We start from the raw sequence: 9207 nt of genomic DNA, 5'->3' as shown, positions 1-9207 counted from the left end.
TTTCCCGAGGCCCCGCCTCTTGTTTTTCTGCCCGCCTTCTTAAACTTTTTTCCTCTCTTTAGGGTGTAAATTTACTTTCATCATCTAAGCCGGCCCTAGGCCAAAAGTCTACGTCACACTTTCAGTTACGTTTTCTATAGTAGTCTTTCTCAACAGCCCACAGAAGAGAAACAGGAAACGGCTCTCATCTTGCAGCTTAGTGGTGACTAACCCCTTATCGCAGTTCCTTAGAAACAAAAACTGGAGCTTGAACTCAAGGCTGCTGAGGTAAAACCACTAATCCACATCTCTGAAAAGTTGTCTGTGCCCCGCCTACTGAAGTGTAATACACGACTCAGGGACACTGACTACATGTGACACTTATAATGCAGAATCTCTGGTCCTACCCTGAGTTTCCTAAGTAGGTACCTTCGGCTGTATGAGACCCCCCGGTTCATGGACCTGAGGTGCCTCAGCTATTAAATTGTTTGTTATTGCAAGCCTGGCAACCTTGACTTCCATTCCTAGTGGAAGGAAAGAGCTGTCTTTACAAAGCTGTCTTATGAGCACACATTCACTCACGGGGACACATGTCCCCCCATAATAATAGTAATAAAATAATTTTAAAAGTCCCATATCTCTATGCTTGTTAAAATCGGAGGTGTGCTAACTGCCAAGATATCTTGCATCTGGATTCTACTCATCTATTCAATGAAAGTGATTTTTAAAAAGCATGTATGTGCGTGTTGGTGTGGGTGTAGTGGGTCTGATATGTGAGAGTGTGGTGCCTGTCCATACCCTCGCATGTGTGTGGAGGTCAGAGGATGGGTTTCTGGTGATCACCCTGTCCCAACTTACCATAGAAGTGTTGGGATTACAGACTACATGACTGGCTTTATTTGGGCTCTGGGCATCTGAACTCGAACTCGCACTTACATGGAAAGACATTTACCCAAACCCTTGGGCCATAGCAGGCTCACCTATCTGGGGGGCTTGTTCAGATGTAGGTACTGATTCAGGGAATTTGGGGTAGGACCAGAATTGTGTGTGTGTAGTGTGTGTGATGTGTGCACTGGTAATAATAAGGTCAGTGTTATTGATTCATCTACTTCACTTAAGTAACATGGGCACCCATCACTTTTTGGAGGCATTGGTGAGTTACATCAAGTGTCACCTTGACTCGTAAGTTCTCAAGGACAGTAGACCTATCTTATCTATTTATTCTCTTGGGTATATAACTATGGTAGAATTGATAGATGATATGGTGAACATATGCTTATTTCGTGTCAGGGTGTATATGGATGTGGGTTACATCCGGTTGGGTTACATAAATGCCCTACCAGCAAACCGAATCCTCATTCTGGTATGTATTTCATACTGGCAAACACTGCACCACTGCCCATGCCCTCCTTGCTCTGGGAGGCACTGAGATATTTCTGAAGTCATGAGACCAAATAAACCTTTGTTGCCCTAAGTTGTTTCTGTGAGGGGCTTTTGTTACAGGGACGCAGGAATCACAAGTACAACCCTTCTGTTTGAAAATGAAAGTTGCTGGGGGTGGTGTTTCCAAGTTTCCTGTTGTTGCAAAGAATACCTCTTTTTCTTTTTGAAATGAAATATCTGCTGGGCAGGTTTAAAAGCCCATTAGACACTGCGGAAGAAAAGATCTGTGCTCAGAAAGAAAAGGAGTGCGGAGAGAAAACCCAGGAGAGCAAAACACAGAGGCGTCGTGATTGCAGGCACCACAGCGTCCACACTAACTAACGTGGCTCTGCAGTCCTGGGGGCAAAGAAACTTCTAAATCTGATAAAAAAAAGAAAAGTATCAGTCATATCCAAGAAAGTCAGCAAACCTGAAACTAGACAAAAGAACACCAATCAGTGGATATTCAAATGCACAAGGAAAGACAAAAATCAAGTAGACTGAGAAGAGTCATATTTAAGAAGGGGGTGAGAACTGCTATTGGCTTCTCATTAGGAACCATAAAACACCCCCCCCCACACACACAAACCAGAAGAAAACATGTAACAAAGGTTTTCAGAGGTGGATTCAGTGGCAGACTCCTAAAATTCTTTACTTACACAGTGTAGCTTTGAAAATAAAGACATCTTCCGACAAAGAGAAGCCCAAAGAAATTGCTCCCAACACTTCAAGGACCGCCATAGGAAGTTCTGTGGAGAAAGGGGAATGATGTTAGATTGATCTGAATATATTCAAAGGAGTGAAGAACATAAGAATTAGTAATGCTTTGATGTAAAGTTTCAAAACCAAGTCAAATTCTGCAATTATAGCCCAGAAAAGAGAAAGTTAATAAAATAATGATGATGATATTGACGATGATATAGCCTATAGCATTTATGTACATTGGATTGTATTGTGAACAAGAATTCCTGAAAGAAGCTGTGTCTACAAAGGCTGATTGGCCGATTAAAATTCCACGACTATGGAGAGGTTGGATTGTTACAGGTCTGGAACCCAGTTACTATATATTTTGGGTTATCTTTAGCCCTTAAAGAGTTAATTCTTGCTTGCCTCTGGTAGCATTCTGATATCTGGATATAAATTTTTAGAATCTCTTAATCTAACAAAACTCTCTCCTGGACCAATCAAAGTGCAACTTAGAATGCTACCAGACAGCCTTTGAAGCCTGTGCCTGAGATTTCTCCACCTAGCTATAATCTGCTTCTCTAATATTTCCACCAATGTGTTTTTTAAAAAAAATGGCTTGATATCCTACTTGCTTTGCTTTGTTACTGTAAAAATTTCATGAACCAGCTTCCATCGAATTTGGGGAAATTTAAGTTAGTGATTCCAGACCGTGATTATTCATATTTGGTCTCAGAATAAACCATGTTTATTTCCTTAAAAACAAACAACCAAGCAGGAATTTGTAACGTCTAAGGAAATATACAGACATTTCATTTGGCTTTTAAGTTTGTTTGAGACATAGTAACGAAAAATGCTGTATTAGGAGGAGTCTTGGGCGCAGTAAAGCATGAGAATAAGATACTCTAGTCGTATGAACCCTTAAAAGCAGAAATCTTTTTTTTTAATGCTTTGAATACTTTTATTTTTTTTAAGAAAAGGAAAAAAAAGTTTCCGCCTCCTCCCAGCCTCCCATTTCCCTCCCCCTCCTCCCACCCTTCTCCCCCTCCTCCCACTCCTCTCCCCCTCCCTTCCTCCTCTCCCCCTCCCTCTCCAGTCCAAAGAGCAGTCAGGGTTCCCTGCCCTGTGGAAAGTCCAAGGTCCTCCCCCCTCAGTCCATGTCTAGGAAGGTGAACATCCAAACTGGCTAGGCTCCCACCAAGCCGGAACATGAAGTAGGATCAGAACCCCTTGCCATTGACCTTGGCTTCTCATCAGTCTTCATTGTTAGCCATGATCAGAGAGTCCGGTTTTATCCCATGAAAAGCAGAAATCTTTAATGCCAGAGACACATCAGAAGATTAAGCCAAAACAACTGGGAGAATCTGAGAGATGTAAGTCGCCATTACCAGGAAGCGACTGGGCAGAATCTTAGTCAAATCTGTGAGGAACTATATCCAGCCAACAACCTGAGAAACTTGGAAAACTCATTCCAGCATCCTACTGACCTCCTAATTTTAACCACAGGAGACTCTAAACAGAGCATTCATCTGACCCACGCTGTGCTGGGTTTCTTACCAATCATGAACTTCCAGGAATTCCCGTGTCTGCCTCCCATCTTGCCATAGAACGATTACAGATATGTGTTACCTAGCGGGACTCTTATGTGGCTTCCAAGAAATTCAAATCCGTTTGAGTAGCAAGCTCTTTACCCATGGAGCTATCTTCTCAGCCTGAATTCCTAGTTTTGAAAGGACTATATGTAAAGATGACCACTCAGGTCCCTCTGTGGCTGCCTCTTGGATTAAGGAGAACTGAAGAGCAATGTTTTGGAGGGAAGGCTCTTATATATATTGGCGGGGGTTGGGGGCAATGTGGTTTCTCAGGTATTTCCTACAGTGTGGCTCCCACCCTTGGAATGGAAGGACTGAACCACCATCCTGGCTATTCTCAATCAAGTTTTATTACTTAAAACAGAAGATCACTATTCAATAAATAAACGAGATCTTATCAAAAACACAAAGTGGAAACCGACGTGTAACTCTCTAAAAGCTAAATAGATGAAAATATTCATTCCCGTTGGGAGAAAGGCCCAAAGCCATCAGGAGTTTCTAGCGGAGGATGCCATCTGCATTTGTCTCGGAAAACTCTTTGAAGAATACACTGAGAAACCAGATGAAAGATCTGCAGACATAACACCAAGGATTCCAGCCAGGATGAAACGAGGGGCACCAGAATAGCTCGTAAAAGAAAGCTAGCCACAGTATACAAAATGCCTATTTTTGAAGGCCAGACCGTGGATTATACAGCATGTAGTTTTTAATAGAAAGGAAGGCAAATGGGATGAGGCCCACGGTGTCCCTGGGTTCTGTGCCTAGAGGTATTTTCAGATTGTGTGCACAAAGGCCAAGCTGCGGCGAGGAGAAAGAGATCGCACTTGGAGACGATGATGTGACTGGAATTTGTAATGGATAGTGTTAGAAAGAGAGACCTAGACATAGAAGTGTTTCAAAATTTTCCATAAGTCTTTGGCTGAAGATGAAGCTGGGCATGTGTAGGGCAAGACTCCAGAGTGCTGGGGAAAAGTAACCAAGAGAGAAAGAACACCCTGAGGACTAGTGGTTGGTTGAACGTTCACTGGAACTCGCGGGAATGGGAGTCGTCTTAGTGTTACTCAACTCAGATAGAGAATCTTTCTTGAACATCTGCGACATATAACAGAGATGCCGAAAGCCATTTTCCAAGGGTGGGACAACTATAAGCATTTAGAAACCGATTTAACAACAAGTTTGGCGTGGATGGAGCTGAATGGCACTAAAATAGCCACTTATAACGAAGTCCAAACTCCTGTAAAACTTCACATATTCAGTGTGTCAATTTCAGAACACTGCTGCAGCACATTAAGGCATGCTTGTGGCCTAAGACCCTGTCCACCTATGGCTTCATGGATGGATAGGCGTGGTGGTTTGAATAAGAGTGGCTCCCATATGCTGAGATCTGAATGCTTGGTTACCAGGGAGTGGCATATTTAAAAGGATTAAGATGTGTGGCCTTGTTGGAGAACTGTCACTGCAGGTAGGCTTTGAGGTTTTCAAAAACCCAAGCCAGGATCTCTCTTCCTTCCTGAGGATGGAGATGTAGAACTCTCAGCTGCAAGACACCATTCCCTCCCTTGCTGATAATGAACCAACCCTCAGAAACTAACTGTAACCCGGCCCCAGCAAGATGCTTTCTTTTCTAAGAGTGGCTGCGGCCGCAGTGTCTCTTCACAGGAACAGAACATTGACAAAAACAGTAGGTAAGAAACCCAGCACAGCGTGGATCAGATGAATGCTCTGTTTAGAGTCTCCTGTGGTTAAAATTAGGAGGTCAGTAGGATGCTGGAATGAGTTTTCCAAGTTTCTCAGGTTGTTGGCTGGATATAGTTCCTCACAGATTTGACTAAGATTCTGCCTAGTCGCTTCCTGGTAATGGCGACTTACATCTCTCAGATTCTCCGAGTTGTATGCAGTGAGTGTGAGAGACACACTGCCTTAAACAGGGTGGACAGCAAGGACCAGCATTGTCCTTTGACCTCCACAGTATACTATGGCACATGTGGGCGCCACACACACACACACACACACACACACACACACACACACACACAAAGGTAAGACTCCCAAAGTACTGACAGAAAAGTGTGCAAATCTATACTATCAACAAAGATTATTTCTGTAATTAGGCTTGATCTAAAATAGACATTACCCTGAATTTGGGTTTAGAATAGCTATGAGTCATTTGATATACAAGGAACAAACCCCCAAATCAACAGCATCTGAATCAAGTAAGTGCTTATTTGTGTGTCTGAACAAGGCCAACAGAGCCAGTGTTCTCACGGTTGTCATTGTCAACCTGTGTACTTTGCTTTCCTCTCTAGTTAGGCTCTGCGTTTCCCTCCAGGAGAGGAGATGGGGATGAACGATGTGGGAAAGGTCTGAGGGTAAGCCACGTCTCTCCCTTCGGTCAGGAAGCAAGACATTATCTACGAGACCATAGTAGATACGTGTTTACTTGTTTATGTAGAATCTACTGGTAACAGGTTTGAGAAAAATAGGTCTTTTTTTTTTTTCTGGCTTCCAAGACAAAAAAGCGAGAGAAGTAGATGTGCAAATAAGCCAACAGTGCCACTGGAGAGGACATTACTTTCTTTCCTGAGCATTTCTTGTGTCTGTGCGATAGTAAAAAAACCATCCTCACTCATTAGTAAAGTTCAGCCCACATGAATTCCTGCTACTAACAAGCTGATATTTCTTTCTTGTTCTTGCTTTCATAATCCCCACAGCTTCACTAATATATAACTGTGATATTTTCTTCTAACAGGTTCTACTTCTAAAGTACAGAACAATATACTCAACATTTTCATTCATAGATGTCCATCTATGCTAGCTAGTTTTGTTTTGTTTTGTTTTTTTGATTTTTCGAGACAGGGTTTCTCCGTAGCTTTTGGTTTCTGTCCTGGAACTAGCTCTTGCAGACCAGGCTGGCCTCGAACTCACAGAGATCTGCCTGCCTCTGCCTCCAGAGTGCTGGGATTAAAGGCGTGCGCCACCACCGCCGGGCTCTGCTAGCTAGTTTTGAGTCAACTTGATACAAACTGTAGTCTGAGAGGAGGGAACCTTGACTAAAAAAGTTCTTCCAGAAGATCAGGCTGTTACCAAACCTGTAGACATTTTCCTAATTAGGGATTGATGGGTGGTACCACCTCTAGGATGGTGGTCTTGGGTTCTATAACAAAGCAGGCCTAGCAAGCCAGCACGCAACACTCTGCATCAGCTCCTGCGTCCAAGTTCTTGTCCCATTTGAGTTCTTGCCCGGACTTCCTTTGATGGCAAGCAGTGACGTGGCAGTGTATAAACCAAATAAACCAACTTGCTTTTAGTCATGGTGTTTCATCACAGCAATAGTAACCCTTACTAAGACAACAACGTTGCTTGTCTTTATATACTATCCCATTTTCTCCTATAGGAAGCTGACACCTGCAGCCCCAAACTTAGAACCTTCTCATAACATGCCTCTTAAAACCAAGGAAACCCACAATGTCTGCAAAGTAAGTTGCATCTTATTTCTGTCTCTTCATCCTTTCTCTAGTGCCTTCAACTTTATAATTCACTATAGTGGTTTGATATATTATTTTATCCCCTTGAGATATTAATGGACACATTGTAAATGGATTCTCTGGGTTAGCTTGAGTTCTTCTGTGCTGTAACATCTTGAGAAATACTTGATTATTGGCTGGGGCGAAGGAGATGAGAGATCTAGAATAGTCAATGGTCAATGTCCAGTCTTATTGCAAAGCTAGCTGCGGACAGCCGAATGGCAGAAACATAACAGACGTTTGCTGCAGGAACACTGACTTGTGCTTTATCATGCAACATTACATTTATCATGACACTAACTACAACAGTCAGACTTTGAATTCATGAGCTCACCCCTGAATCACTTACAAGGGCTACTACTTAATTGTCTGGTCTCAGAAATGGGGTAAAATTTGCTCTCTTACTATAGGAAAAGAATTTGCCCAGAAGAAAGTGGAAGTTGGTTACCAGAAGACAGGAGTTGGTTTAAACATAAGTTGTGGGCTGTGGAGATGACTCAGTTGGTAACAGTGTGTGGCAACACACATGCACACGCATGCACACGCATGCACACAATGCACACACACACACACCAAACAAAAAAACAAAACAAAACCAAAAAAAAAACTAAGCGGTAAAGAAATCATAAAGCATTGGCATTCTCTACATTGCTCAGTTTCAAACAGATTGTCTCTAAGAATTATGTTTCTAATTTGCATTTACTTTTGTACTTGTTTAATACCTTAGAGTTTGCTCTTGTACCATTGGGATTAGGCTTTACCACGTTTAATACAAGATGCCAAATAACATTTGGCCCAGAAAGATGGGGTTTTAATTTCTTTCCTTCATTGTCTAGATGTAGTGGGTCTGGTCCATAAAGTTCTCAGACATGAATGGTGTCTCTAATTTTCTCTCTCAGACGTGGGGCTCATTTTGTGCGCATTGCAGATAACAATGAGTAGGAGACAGGGGAGAGAACATGAGGAATAGATAGCAGTTGTCTTTTTAGACTATAACCTGGAAGCTCCCCTGCCGATTTTCTGCAGTGAAGGCGGGACTGGAGAACCATGTCTTCCTTCCAGCTGAAAATCATGGCTTCTTGCAGGGGACAATCATGTAGGCTGCTTCAGGGCTCCATAAAGGTCTTGGCTGAATGTGGGGGTGAATGCATTGCGCGTTACACATTAAAATTAGCTGAAGACCTGATCTCCAGTCTTAGACCCAGTATCAGCTTAAAGAATGTGTTTGAGGTTAAAATATGTATTTAAACTTCTTTCCTTTTTTAATAAACAGGAAATCGATAACTGTTTTAAGATTCTTTTTGATTTCCACTCAGATTGAATTGTGGTGGGCTCATTTAGTTTTGTTCATCTGTTTTCTAAGTGCCTAATCCTTTTCAAGTGCTGCTCAGCTGGAATCCTTAATGCTAAAGAAAATATCACTCTTAAAATTATGAATTTTCATAATCTTCGGCAAGCACCCCTTCGAAAGATTGGGTTACAAATATTTGCATTCAAGGGGTTTGGTGTGGAATGCTGACATTATGGGTAATCTGTGTGCAGATTCTCTGTCCCCTTAAGAGCACATCAAGCACTTTTCTAGCCTGCGGGTAAATTCTGTGTGGCATTTCTAGAAGAAGACTGGGAGTTAACTACCAAGATATTGATTTTTTTTCCCACAGTAGACCAAATGCAGCCATTAGTAATGCACACAGTTCTCACCATTAAAATCAAGGCGATAAAAGGAAAGTTTGCGTTCAATGTCTGAACTCAGGGAAGTCCTGCTTTGTAGCACTGTACCAGAGGTTGGCTTTGCTTGCCCGTGATAGAAATATCAAACATCTGGCTGTGGGGTATGTAAGCCAGAAATTCAAATTCAGACATAAAATAGACTCTGGTGCTGGCATGTGCCTTGAGATAGATATAAAATTCAAGGTTTCATTGTGATTCAGGAAATTTGTGGCTGAGAGACAATACATTTGAGGGAAAGTGAGAAAGGAGACTATATTGTTTTATCTTATTATAAA

Source organism: Alexandromys fortis, unplaced genomic scaffold (assembly GCF_014885135.2).
Source record: "Alexandromys fortis isolate MF-2015 unplaced genomic scaffold, M_Fortis_MF-2015_v1.1 scaffold_4, whole genome shotgun sequence".
Classification (NCBI taxonomy): Eukaryota; Metazoa; Chordata; class Mammalia; order Rodentia; family Cricetidae; genus Alexandromys; species Alexandromys fortis.
The sequence above is the reverse complement of the archived record's forward strand: the minus strand, read 5'-3'. Positions refer to the sequence as shown.